Source organism: Pleurodeles waltl, chromosome 3_2 (assembly GCF_031143425.1).
Source record: "Pleurodeles waltl isolate 20211129_DDA chromosome 3_2, aPleWal1.hap1.20221129, whole genome shotgun sequence".
Lineage (NCBI taxonomy): Eukaryota > Metazoa > Chordata > Amphibia > Caudata > Salamandridae > Pleurodeles > Pleurodeles waltl.
In genome coordinates this window covers 27,887,821-27,902,290 of record NC_090441.1, presented here as the reverse complement: position 1 = coordinate 27,902,290, position 14,470 = coordinate 27,887,821, and positions in this window count along the sequence as shown.

The following is a 14,470-nucleotide window of genomic DNA, read 5'->3' as shown; positions in this document are numbered from 1 at the left end:
CGAACTGAGAGAGCATATCTACAGTTGAAAGTAAGGTAGACATGCAGGTGAAGAAAGGGTACTCCGTGGCAATGTGGCATATGTTCTGTCCACTAGTATATGCAGTAGGGGGAAGAAAATGCATGTTAATTGAACAGAACAACGACCACGCCAAAAGGAAGTCCATGATGAAGTAAAATTCTGTGGCTCCTTGCCTAACGAAGCAGTGGTCCATGGACGTTCGGTATCCATGCACTGCCACTGAAAGGATTACCCAACAGCAGCTCAACCTCAGTCGATTTCCCAGAACTTTGCTTTAGTATGATACAACGTAAAGCAAGTAGGGATACAGAGGCCTGGTTGTGATGGACACTGGGGACAGTAATACCGACTCTCCTGCCGCTTTCCATGCTTTGAGCACACTTTACAGCGACGACATGGACGATCCTTTTTGGGTGTTTTAGGTATGCGATCAGCAAAGTGTCGCTCCTGCAGCCTTGCCACATCCTCCAGAACATATGAGGTGGAGGCTGCTGCTTCTTCTGTAACAGCAGTGAGGCTTTCAATTACAGACAACTGGAAGTCAAGGAAAGTCATGAGTCTTCCTGTTGTTGTCTGACGGTAAACAACATACGCATTATATGTTGCCATCTGAATCAGGTGGGTAAACAGTTTCTTGTACCAAGTGTGAGTTTTACGACACGCATTGTATGGTTGAAGAACCTGGTCGTTCTTGTCCACTCCACCCATGTACTTATTGTAATCGAGTATACAGATGGGCTTGTGGACTTCGGCCATCTGACCCCAAACCGTGATGGGAGAAGTGCTCTCATCATGAATTGTAGTGAGCACGTATACATCACGCCTATCTAGGAACTTGACTGCGAGCAGTTCGTTAGAATGCAATGCAGTACTCTGTGATTTCTGGAGCTTCTTGCAAACAAGCTCCCGCGGGAATCCTTTGCGGTTACAACGAACTGTACCGAAGGCCACAGTGCCAGCTTTGTAGAGCTCACTGAACAGCTCTACTCCTGTATAGAAATTGTCCACATAAAGGTTATAACCTTTGTGAAGAAGTGGCTGGACAAGTTCCCATACAATCTTACCTGTGACCCCTAACGCGGGAGGGCAACCTACAGGGTTTAGGGTAGAATCCTTCCCTGTATACACTCTCAGGCTGTACACATAGCCAGTAGAGCTCTCACACAGCATGTACAGCTTTATGCCATAGCGAGCTTTTTTGCTCGCAATGTACTGTCTGAAAAGCAGCCGTCCTTTGTACAGGATCAAGGACTCATCGACTGCTATATTCTTTCCAGGAGTATAGATCTCTGGAAACCTGGCAGACAAATGTTCCACGACAGGCCGAATTTTGTACAACCTGTCATGATCTGGATGGTCCCGGGGCAATGCAGCAGAATTGTCATTGAAATGCAGCATGCGCTGCAGTAGCAAAAAACGATCTCTGCTCATGTATGGTGCGAAGATGGGAGTTACCCAAACCGTGCGAGTCGTCCAGTAGGACTGCAAGGTGGGTTTCTGTACTAACCCCATTTTGAGCGTAAGGCCCAAAAATATCTTCAACTCCACCAGCGAAGTGGGAGTCCACTGGCGTGCCCTAGAACGGGGCCCTAGAGTGCCTCCGCACTCCCTCAGAAATTGGTCTGCACGCAAATTTGTTTGCTGCACAACTTTCTGAAGAAAGTCAACATCCAAAAACAGATAGATGTAGTCGACTGGCAAAAAGTTAGCTGTATCGACTTTACATCCAGCGTCACCAGTAAAAGGTGGAATTTGGGGCTGAACCAAACAGGGGGGCTGCCAAGAGAGCACTCTCTCTGTGCTTGCGGCAGCAAGCACGTGCTCTCTGGGTTCGGCTAACCCAATGTGGTCCCGCTGCCCAGAATGTGCTTGCGAAGGGACAGCACGGATGTCGTCATTGTCTCCTTCAGACTCACTGAAAGAGGTGTCGTCAGATGGGACTCCGCCGACTGAAAAATCACTCCCAGAATCTGCCCCATTGTCCTCTCCCTCAGATGCTGTCTCAGTGTCTGCTGTCTCAGTCTCTCAGCCTACATCAGAACTGTCCTCCATAACCCGAGCTAGGGCTTGATCAGCAGTCATCCAACGAGAGGCCATCTCTGCAACTGGCTAAACTGTCCCACTAAATTATTAGCCTACGTAGAAGGCAGATAGTCACAAAATTGCTTGTGGGTATGTTTGTTGTGTACTACAGGAAATGTCGTCACCTTACCTTCGCTTCTTCTCCAATTCTGCAGATTCTCTGAAAACACTGAAAAAAAAAAAAAAAGAATGTATTACTTCACCTTACCACACACCCTGTGCAACAGTCATTTTTGGTGCTCTGCCTCCCATTACCTCCTCTTCTAATTCCCTCAGTACTACCCAGCAAAAGTGCCACTCATATCTCCATAGTCCCCCTGGCATTACATTTGTTTTAAAGCGCAGGTAATGCTTGCCTTTACTAATCCACTCAGCTACTTTTTGGCAACTGCCACTACAGAAAAGACATGCATGCATGCATATATATATATATATATATATATATATATATATATATATATATATATATATATATTGTGTGAACAAGATTCTCACCCCACTCCACGAGGTTCAAATTGGCATCTTTTATTGCAAGCAACAGGCACGTACGCGTTTCGACTCTCAAGGATTCTTGATCACAGTAAATTAGTCCCTCTTTTCTTTCATTGTTTATACTTGCAATAAAACATGTCAATTTGAACCTCGTGGAGTGCGGTGAGATTCTTGTTCACAAAATATTTTCGAGGTTGCTCTCCTCCATCACTGAGCACCGGCAGTGGAGTGCGCTGCGCAACAATCTTTTTAACCAATTTGTGTTGCATATATATATATATATATATATATATATATATATATATAATATATATATATATATATATATATATATATATGTATATATATATATATATATATATATATATATATATATGTTTAGAAACAAAGTGGTTGAAGGGTTGCTGGGCGGCACACTCCACTGCCGGTGCCCAGTGACAGAGAAGACCAATCTAGAAATTATCTAATGCCGAAAAATGTCACCGCACTCCACGTACAAATAAACGTGTATTTTATTGCAGTCAATAACCACCAACGTGTTTCAACTCACCAAGGAGTCTTGATCACGGTCCTCGTGGAGTGCGGTGAAATTGTTCACCATTATAAAACAACACACACAAGAATAATAAGCATTTACAATGCAATGGGTCTTGCATCTGCTCGAGTTAGAGCTATTAGCGTTATAAACTCCTAACCCAACTTTTCTTGCCACATAAATTGATAATTGAAAGTTAAACTCTTTCACATAAGAGAGCCGATTCACAGTGCCACGGCCACCATGAGCATCATGTGAAGAGTTACACAAAAGGAAAAGAAGTTCGCTTGCAGTTAAACGTAACAGCAAAAGTGCAATTAGCCATGTACCAGGGGCGATGGCCAAGGTGGTAACAAAACCTCCCCAAGGAGGGACAAAGGTAAATCATTTTCCAATGTAATCAAAGGATTTTTGAAGGGCAAGCCCACGAACGAGTGGTAGTGATGGGCGTGAGGTGGGCGTTGTTAGAAGCCCAGATACACACCAACAAGTCAGAAAAGCAGCACATGGGCGCTGCAATGCTTGTCCTGAAAAAAAAAAAATATAAATATATATATACATATATATATATATGTATATATATATATATATGTGTATACATATATACACATATATATGAGAGAGCGAGAGAGAGAGAAAGAAAACAAGACACTCACAAACCTTTTTTTTTTTTATACATGTGTGCTTGCCCTTGGCAAAGCACACATGTATAAAAAAAAAATGGCCCCGTTGATGGTCACCCTAAGGGCTGACCACCAACAATTAGTTTTTTTTTCCTCTTATTTACCCTGGGGGGGCGATCGGCCCCCCCAGTCAAAACTACATGTTTTTTTTTTTCCCCCTGGGGTCGGCTCGTGTTCCAAGGGCCGACCCCGCCATTTTGTTTTCATTTTATTTATTTTTTTACTTTTTTTTTTATTGCCCCCCAAAACCATGTAAATAAATAAATATTGCCCCCGGGGGGGGCGGCCCTTTTACGAGGGGGCCAACCCCCCCAAAGAAGATCCCTGGTGTCTAGGGGCGTTTCCTGGCCATGGATCGCAGCCGCGCTGCGATCCACGGCCAGGAAACGGTGCCAGGGAGGCATTGATTCAAAGGGGAGAGCCTCCCCTTTCCATCGATGCCTCCCTGGCATCTGGGGAGGCCGTTTTGGCCTTTTTTCCCCACCGGAGAAAAAGAGAACGCTTACCTGCTTCTCTCCTTCTCCGGTGGGGAAAAACTGTGACGTCAGCGCGCCTCGCGGCGCGCTGACGTCATAAGGGGGCGGGAGGGGGGTGGGATGGAGACGCGGAAGCTCTTCCGCGTCTCCCACGGTTAAAAAAAAAAAATCCTCTGATGCATTGCACCGGAGGATTTTTAACCCCCTCCCTGGTGTCGGCCACAGGTCGTGACCCGCACCAGGGAGGGAGTGTGGGCGTCGGCCAGTGGCCGACGCCCGCATCTAAAAGGTTAAAGATTTCAAGTGGGACAAACAAACAAGAGTCTATTATTCTGAGCTCTTATTCGAAACCATGAGTGGTTTCTGTGGCAGGCAGCATGATTAACAGGTTTTTGGAGGGTCATTGTTCTTAATGTTCTCATGAAGCTGGGTGGTAGTGATCTTCTCAATGATCTTATCCAGAAATGAAAACTTGGAGATCCAATGGTTCTTTATGATGTCATCAGAGTCTAGACTGACCTTCAGCAGAGACAAGGTGTGTCCTTTCTTGAAGGATTCAGGGATAATGGTGACAGATGCGTTGACTAGGTTCAGTAGTGATCTGGCTGCCTCACTAAGTACATTCATTACCATTGAGGCAAAGATGATGCTGCACTCATAGGAAGCTGCCTGAATGGAGTTGAGAACTCATAGGAGGCCATCAATTGAGAGAATGTCAAAGTGAGTTAATGTAGATTTTCCTAGTAATTTATGACGGAAAGTCTTAATTTTATTAAAGACACGGAGGCGAATATTATGCGTTCTTTTCTTACTTTAATTTAAACAGCAGCAGTCAAGAAACTACAACTCCCAAGAGGGTTAGCTAATGTCTAACCAATGGGAGTAAAACAATAACCAGAACTGGACCAATAGGAAGGGGCCATAAACCATAGAGAGCACCCTTGACTGCAAGCAGCCCTCTTTTCTTGAACGAGCAAGTCAAATAGAGTTATGAAACAAAGGGTAAATAAGACCAACAATTGCCAGCGATAAAGAAATGGAGCACAAGTCTTGAACCACAGCGATGAGCCGAGAGGGCGATGATTGAGGAAGCTGATCCTGGCCCGGTTGCGATGACGCCTGCAGAGGTCTCTTCCTGAGGATGGAACTGATTGAGCTAGCGACGTTACCCGGAAGCTGGAGGCAGTGCTGGAGTCGCTGGGAGGGAAAGAAAAAGTACATATTAATAGAAGTACTGTGGTGGGATAATATTCGCCTCCGTGTCTTTAATAAAATTAAGACTTTCCGTCATAAATTACTAGGAAAATCTACATTTTATGACAAGACCGAGGCTCTATTATGCACGTTTAAAGCTGGTCAATAACTAAGGAAGAAGCAGTTCTAACAGGTTTACAATAGAAGGTTTTGAAAACATTATCGTTTGACCAATCTGCCGACCTGAGAATGTCCTCTAAACTGGACCCAAGGGCGAAAGCTTTTGAGGCCATAGCCCCCCTGGAGGAATGTGCTCCAAAAACGGAAGTATCTATTCCCGCTAAGGACATAACCAATTTAATCCAGCGGGCCAAAGTTGCCGAAGTCACTGGATTGTGGGGTTTTTGAAAAGAGATCAATAATTGATTGGAAGAGGACGTTCTCAGGTTAACAGTTCTTTTTTCATATTCCTTTAAACAAAGACCCACACATAACTTTGGCTTTTCCGGAAAGAAAGGGTAGAAAACGGAATGTAAGTTAGTTTTGGTGCGTTTGGAGATGTGAAATAGGACCCCTGAAGGTAAGAATTGCCTGGCAGAGACATCCAAGGACCTAACGTCCGAAGTCCTTTTAATAGAGATTAAGCATAGTAACATAGTAAGCTTAGCAGAGAGCATTTTAAGAGAAAGGCTTGGATTATCTGGCCAGGAGAGGAAAAGATTGAAAACCAGAGAGACGTCCCAGATATGTGAATACTTGGCAGAAGGGGGTTTGGAGAGCTTGACTCCTTTCAGGAGACGACAGATCAAAGGATGAGACCCAATAGGGTTGGCATCAATATTTGAGTGGTTCATGGAAATAGCCGATCTGTAAAGATTTATTGTGCGATATGACTTACCTAAACCCGCCTGGGCGGCTAGGAAATTAATAATTAGACCTAGATCTGCTGAAAAGGGATTGGAACACTTTCCCAGACACCAGCTTGACCAAAGAGCCCAAGCTGATTTATAGGCCCGCCTCGTGCCGGGTGCCCATGCGTTAATAATGAACTCTGAAGCTTCTGCCGAAATAGTATGGGTCTGTTGGGTAGACTGGAAATGAGCCAGGTTGAGAGTGTTAAGGATTGGTCGAGAATCAGATTGTGAGGGCGATCAAAAGGATCTAGAATGAGGGACGGAAATGTCGGGAGTAAAATAGGGAAATCCACTGTCAGCTCGAGCAGGGGAGGGAACCAAACCTGAGATTGCCAAAAGGGAGTCAACAGGACGAGGGATGCCTTCTGACGTCTGACATGGTTCAGAACTCTGTTGATTAGGATAAAAGGAGGGAAGGCATAATTGAGGGAACCAGACCAATCTTGTAGGAAAGCGTCTGTACCCAAAGCCAGCGGATCCGGGCGCCAGCTGAAAAAATGGGGAAGCTGAGTGTTGAGTCTGGACGCAAAGAGGTCTATCTGAAAAGGACCCCATTTCCTTTCTATCTGACAAAAGACTGCCTGGTGTAATTTCCAGTCGCTGGAGTCCGAGAGGTGGCGTGAATGCCAGTCTGCATTGAAATTCAATGATCCTGGTAGATATTCTGCTAAGAGGGAAATTTTGTGGGAGAGGCAAAAATCCCATAGGCTCTTGGCTAGCAGAGCCAGAGGTCTGGACCTGGTGCCCCCTAAACGGTTGATGTAACGCACCACTGATATATTGTCCATACGAAGCAGGATGGAGCATCGTGCTCTGTTTTTTGTGAAGCTTTTGATCGCAAAGGAGCCTGCAAGAAGCTCTAAACAATTTATGTGCAACCTGGACTCCTCTGCGGACCATATACCGCCAGTCGACGTCGAACCACAGCGGGCGCCCCAACCCGTGAGACTTGCATCTGATTCTAACCCAAGATCGGGCACAGACGGGAAGATAGATCTGCCGTTCCAAGCCTCTAAATGGGATATCCACCATTGAATTTCCATTTGGGATTCTTGATCTAAGGAGACGAGGTCGGAAAAGGCCAGCCCTCGACGAAGATGAAGGATTTTGAGGCGCTGGAGGGCGCGGTAGTGAAGGGGTCCTGGAAAGATGGCCTGGATAGAGGATGAGAGAAGGCCGACTACCCTTGCGAGGGCTCTGAGCGAAATAGTGTCTTTTTGAAGGGTAGAGATTAGTTCTTTTCTTATTGCAGAAACTTTGGAACAGGGAAGGAACAGAGCGGCCGAAACGGAATCTATTCGGAAGCCCAGAAATTCTATTTGTTGACAGGGCAGAAGTACTGACTTTTCGTGATTTATCAGGAAACCGAGATCTGAGAGGAGAGTGGATGTTAACTGTAGGTGGGTTAGCAAAGAGGATTTGCTCTGGTGCATAATCAAAATGTCGTTGAGATAGATAATCAGTCTGATGCCTAGGGAGCGAAGGTAGGCTACGACCGTTTTCAATAGTTTTGTGAAGCACCAGGGTGCGGAGGATAGGCCGAAAGGAAGAGAGGAAAAGTGATAAGTTTTTGAATTCCAAAGAAATTGCAAAAACTTTCTGTGAGAAGGATGAATAGGAACGGTCAGGTATGCATCCTGTAAATCTAGTCTGACTAGCCAATCGAACTGGAGCAAGATATCCCTGAGATGGATAATGGTTTCCATCTTGAAGTGTCGATAGATGACAAACTGATTGAAAGATTTCAGGTTGATTACTGTTCTTAGCTTTTTGTTCTTTTTGTGGACGAGGAATATAGAGCTGATGAATCCGGACGGGTCTGGTGTGCACGGGTGGATGGCGTCTTTTACTAAGAGAGATTGGATCTCTAAAGAAATTAGAGAGGAAATTTCCAGAGAAAACTTTGGAAGAGGAGGAAGACAGAATTGGAGAGGAAGAGTTAAAGTTCGATCTGATATCCCTACAGTGGAAAGGACCCAAGGGTCTGCAGAGATTGACTTCCATTTTTGAAGAAAGAAACGAAGGCGACCTCCCACGGGAGGGCCAGAAAGTTGGCTTACCTTGTTTAATGGGTGGTCTGAAGAAGCGCTGACCACGGTTGCGGAAACCCCTAGATCTTTGTGGGTAAAAGTGGGGTTTGAACTCGTGAGAATAGGAATTGAAGGAGTTGGCATATCCTCTTGAGCCTTGATTCCTGTATGTGTGGCCGGTAAAGCGGCTCCTACCTCTACCGGCCCGGGAAAAAACACGCTGGTTAAAAACTTTCTTCAGATTTTGTTGGGCTTTGTCCAAGGATGAAAAGGTCGAAACAAAACGGCTGAGGTCTTTTATGAAGTTATCGCCGAAGAGTTTCCCATCGGCCTGAATGCCTGGGTCTCGAGTGGCCAAGTTAGCCAACTTGGGGTCCATTTTTAGTAGAAGGCCCTTGCGTCTTTCGTGAATAATAGCAGAGTTCGCATTGCCCAAAAGACAAAAGGCTCTCTGAGTCCAGAGGGAAAGATCTAAGGGATCAATAGACGATTCCTCTAACCTGGCTGATTCAGCTAAATCAAAGATCCTTGCCAGAGGGCCTACCACGTCCAGGAGCTTGTCTTGACACGTGGTCCAGGCCTTGTCCACTCCTTTATGGGGATCCTTTCCAAATTTGGTAAAGAAAGTGATGAGTGAGTCATCGATGGTTGGGGTTGCCGTAATATTGGAATCCAACGATGGTCTGGGGCATTCCGATTTTAATTTGGATCTGGTCTGCTTATCTAAAGGAAGACGTAAGCGAGAAGCTATGTAATCACCCACATGGTCCAACGGGAGCCATTCTGTTGAGTTAGGATGGTGTATGAGGGATGGATCAAACATGGGCACACCCTCTGAGTCGACCACACTGGTAGAGGGACCACCTGCCGCAATTTTGATACGTTTGGGGGAAGGAGAAGAAGGGGAAAACGTATCCTCAGGATTATCATACTGAGATAACTCATCCATGTCCTCATCGTCCGTGTCCAAAATTTTTGAAATCACAATCTTTTTAGGCGCAGTGATATGTTTTGATTTTGCTTTACATTTCGATTGAGATGCCGTATTTTTGGCGGAAATCCCCTCCTTAGTAGGAGGCCTGGGAGGAATCAAGTCCTCAGTCTGGTGTGAGGCAAGCTCACTTTCTGTCTGTGCGCCTTTACGTGATTTGGAAGAGGATAATTTCCGTTTTCTGCTTTCCCCCGCAGAATGGGCCATAGATTTGGACACCATGGATATGACAGAATTCTCAATGGTTTTTGAAATTTTTTCCATAGATGCTTTCATAGCATGTTTTACAGAGGACTGGATACATTTATTCAAATCCTGTTTAAAGGATTCCTCATCCTCCTCAGAGGCAGACCTTGAGGGAGAACTCCCTAGTTCCATAATAAAAAGAAGTAATTGTGGGCAGAAATACCTGAAAAAACAGGAGCCAGAAGAGTATTCTAACAAGACACCAAGGAGAGGCTAAACAAGGGTTAATAGGAGCAACACGCTCCGTGTATTGAGATTTGGCTCCTCCCCGAGGCGGAGATCTGAAGGAAAAGCCAATTGAGGAGCGAGGCGGCACTGGGGAGAGGCAGCGATATGGACGCTGTCCTCTGTGGAGCCGGCGACGCGTGGAGCCGCCTGACGAAAGGCCGCGGCGGAGAAGAGGACGCGTAAAGCCGCTTGAAGTGAGGCTGCGGCGAACAGCAGAACCGGTAAGGTATTCCCTGTCAGACGCGCGTCGGAATGAGACGCGTGCTGACAGAACGGAAAATAAACTGCGCGATAGAACGCTCGGCGGAGCGCGCGCATACAACGACAGATGTTGGCAGGAGGAGGGGGGGGGAGATAGGGGAAGAAAACCGGGATAAAACCACCGCGAAGCGGTGAAAAAACGATAAACGAATTATCCCCCCAACATAGGAAGAATAAAGATATGCTAAAACAATAAATTCATCAAGTACAATATATGAAAAACTATTAAGTACGTAGGAGACGAAAGGAGAGTACTTATCTTGACTGCGAGCAGCAAGAAAAGAGGGCTGCTTGCAGTCAAGGGTGCTCTCTATGGTTTATGGCCCCTTCCTATTGGTCCAGTTCTGGTTATTGTTTTACTCCCATTGGTTAGACATTAGCTAACCCTCTTGGGAGTTGTAGTTTCTTGACTGCTGCTGTTTAAATTAAAGTAAGAAAAGAACGCATAATAGAGCCTCCGGTCTTGTCATAAAATTGGGGGTATATCAATGGGTATTATGTGGGAGATGGCTGCTATGCAACATTTTTTTAAAAACATTAACAAAGTCAAACAGCTCTCTTTGAGCTATTTGACTTTGTTAAATTATTTTTTAAGGTGTTAAGCAGCAGCACAGACTGCTGTGCAACATGGCTTAAAGTAAATAAAAGCAAAACATTATGGCACAGCCAGCATTGACCCACCATAGCGCTTAGTTTTTACTTACTTTAAGCCATGTTGCACAGCAGCCTGCACAGTTGTGCAATATGTCTTAAAACATTGCAGGGATTGAGGGTGACAATCAACAAGAATAGGCTAAAGGAATGTGTAGCAGGAGGAGGGTGGCAACGTGGGTCAAAGAGAATATCGGCAGGGGGAATGTTTTAAAAAGGATGGACAGTGGAAGGTGTCTGTTCATGCTCCATAGTTGTGATGAAGATTCAAAGCGCAAAAGAAAGCTGGCAGTAAGGAGGAGGCGCTGGCCAATAGGAAGAAAGAAAAAGAGAGTGGCTTGGGAACCAACTTATGGTAAGTAAAGATAAGTAACGGTCGGGCTCTCAACAACTTTTAAGATTCTTTTTTCTTCGCAAGAGATTTCGCAAGCACAGCGCAAACGTTGTGCAGACAAAACCTAAACAAGAAAGTGCAAATAAAGGGGCAGGCAGGTTAAATAAACATGATTAAGAGGTACAATCAATATATAGATTGAGGATAAAAGAACAGGGAGTATGGGGAAGTTAAACGGCGGGTACTGAGGTCTCACTCCTGCAAATTATATATCATATTAAGTGGAGCTATACGTGCCAAAAAGTGTGGGTGCAAAGCCAGATGGGAAAAATACATGTTTGTAGATAAAGCAACACTGCCATCCAAAGGCTAAAACAAAATAAACATCCGATTTAAAGGGTCTCTAATTGGATGTCAATGGAGTAGGATTTTTTTTTAAAAATAGGATCCTGAAATTAATTAGATTGTGATTAATCTCGTTAAATTAGCCTTGAAGTAATGAATGATCCTGAAATAAACACCTTGAACCCTGTCCAAGGCCTCAATGGTGACGTTGGATCAGTGGGCTGCCTTAAACTCCAAGTTGTCAGGTCTTCATGTAGCTCTCTTCATCCAGCTGAATCTGACGCTATTTCTTCTATTGTCTTCAAATGGTATTTACGCAGTCTCTGACTCCTGACTGGACCATGCCCTGATGGCTTAACTTTCACAGAACAAGAGCTGAAAAGTGCACGTGTGTCTACCATCATTTGAAGAGTGAGAGGAAACTGGGATCAGAGTGCGAATGTTAACAACAGTTTCAGAAGCTGGTAAGGAGTTCAAATTTTTATATATGATTTTGGGGATTTTTTGTAGTGAGTGAATAAGGCCTTGATTATGAGAGGCTCTGTGTTTTCTGACCCCTGCGTGAACTCTGATTTACGTAGGGGTCAGTATTACCGGGTGGGAGTTATTTAACACACAGTAATTATTGGGTGCATTAAATATCTCCCCTTGGTTAAACCTGGAATTTAACAAGGGAAAAGTAACAGTATTTACAGTACCATGTGCATTTTGGTGCAGAAAACACCAAAATCTTCATGCTATTGCCCAAAAACTCATGATAGATGTTATTTATGTTTATCGCTGACGATAAATAGCGAGTCCTACAAAATCATAATTTATAAGGTGCGATAAACAGCATTGTGACTGACGACCTGGGAGTCTGGGCCGCCGTGTTCTTAGTGGGCAGGTTGTGTGCAGCAGGCTGCAGGCGATGGCTGTGTGCACAATGCCTCTCAAGTGCTCTGCGGTTTGTATTACTGATATTGATCTTATAAGAAATGTTGCTGTCGTTAACTTCTGTGGTTGTAAGTGTGATGAGATCATTGATGCCGGTGCTCTCCATGAGGTCATGTAAGCCTTCCTTCATGGTATGGGGGTGGAACATTGCTGGGAAGGTGAAAATCGCTGACATAGGTATTCTTTGTGTTGCTGGTTAAAGTTTTCATTAAATAGGCTTCATTCTCCATATTACAAGATGGGTTCATTGCTGGCGGTTGCTACATCAGCTGGGGCAACTGTGGTGCTTACAGTGGGAAGTTGCAGGAGGGGAGCTCAAGGCAGCTGTTGTGCTATCTCCCATTCTGTTGGGCTGATTGGTGTGTTGGAGGCTGTCATTCTGTGAGATCAGGGGGCTGGGCATGTGAGATGCATTAGGTAAAAGTCTGCCGATGGAGACAACACTGAGGTGGTGAATGGTGTAGATATCTGCTGTGTGTGCAGCATGATGTGCAGTTTGTGCTCTGCAAGTTTGCTGCATGATGTGCTGAGTAAGATGCTTTTTGTGTGACTGTAAATAAGTGGTCTGCAAGGATCCACCATTGTGGGTGGATGATTCGGTGTCAAGTTATGTGAGGATGTGGGTAGGATGCACATGTTGTTTTATTTAGCTATGGGGGCGGGGGTGCCAATGCCAGAGTTTATGGTTGCATTTAGAGAATGAAACAGTAGATGTTCTTGTTTGGTATACTCTTGGCTTCAAATAATTGAAAAGGAAACTAAGGGCCTGAGGTGGGAAAAGAGGGTGGGAATCCATATTGACTGGGGCAGCGCAAATAGATTGGGTGAGCTTGCCCTGCCAGCAGTGGTTTTTCTTTTTGGTGGTGATTTTTATTCATATATTTATTTTTGTTGTATTGTTATGTGCTTCGTAGTGGTTGTTCTTTTACTTAGATATCTCTCCTCATCAGTATGCTGTTGGCACCCAGTTACATATGAATGTGGTGCTTGTATAGGTATTTATAGCATAAATCTAGGGCATCTGGAAATCCAGGAGACACTTAGAGGTTGTGTGTGTCTTAGGATGTCATTTATGAGTTATATATCAGACATTACAACAAACTCCTTCGCAACGTGGTACGTTAATAACACATCCATTCAACAGATACCTTTACAACGAAAAGTAAATGTAAACTGACACTGCGGTACAAGATTTTTTTTGTTATAAAAAAGCTGTTTTTAATAGGTGAAGTTAGAAGTAACTGCTGGGGAAATTGTGTGGATATTTCTGGAGCATAGCTGCCTTACTGGCATTATCTTTGAATGCATTTTAGACTATTAAAGTGTCTTTTACTTTTTAATCGTTGTTACTCTGATTTTAAATGCATTTGAATTAGTCTTTGGCTCGTTTTTTTGTGGGGGATTTAAAAGGGCTACCATTTTTTACGAAGGGATCAATCCACCCCAGAGGCGCCATTTCCATAAGGTTAGCAACTCTAGTGTTTGGCTGATTTGTTTATGCTTCTCTCCTCCCTATAAGAGGACACATTTGCCATGGATGTGCAGTGCATGTGCACAGAGGGCTCGCCACTGGTGCACCAAAGGCAAGCCTGTCTGTGCCCGTCCGCACTCAGGTCACGTCTAGCGCCAGCCACACTGCCAGTTTTGCCAGGATGGCTCCTTAAGTAGGCAAGTATTCCAGCGAGGCACTAGTGTTCCAACTGGGTGACTTTTGTCACTCTAATTATTTTTTTAATCTGGAGCATTTTAATGGCAATTTGCTTGTTTGTGCATGCTGTGGGTTTTCCCTCGGTTGCCCTTATGCAAACGAACCCCTGGCTATTGATGTTTCCCCTTACCTCTTGTCTGACTACCCCAAGAACTGACCTCATTTAATACCTGTCTTATTAAATTGTGAATCACTTTCTAAGCATGCTTTAGATGTGTATAGTTTACTTGTAGAAGAAAGTAGATAGGGGAACTCGCAGAGTTTCACTCCTTGGAATTTTGCGTAGTTACATGAAAACTCCAGGAGATTCTGTAGTGTTCCATGAACGGGCAGAAATCCGTAC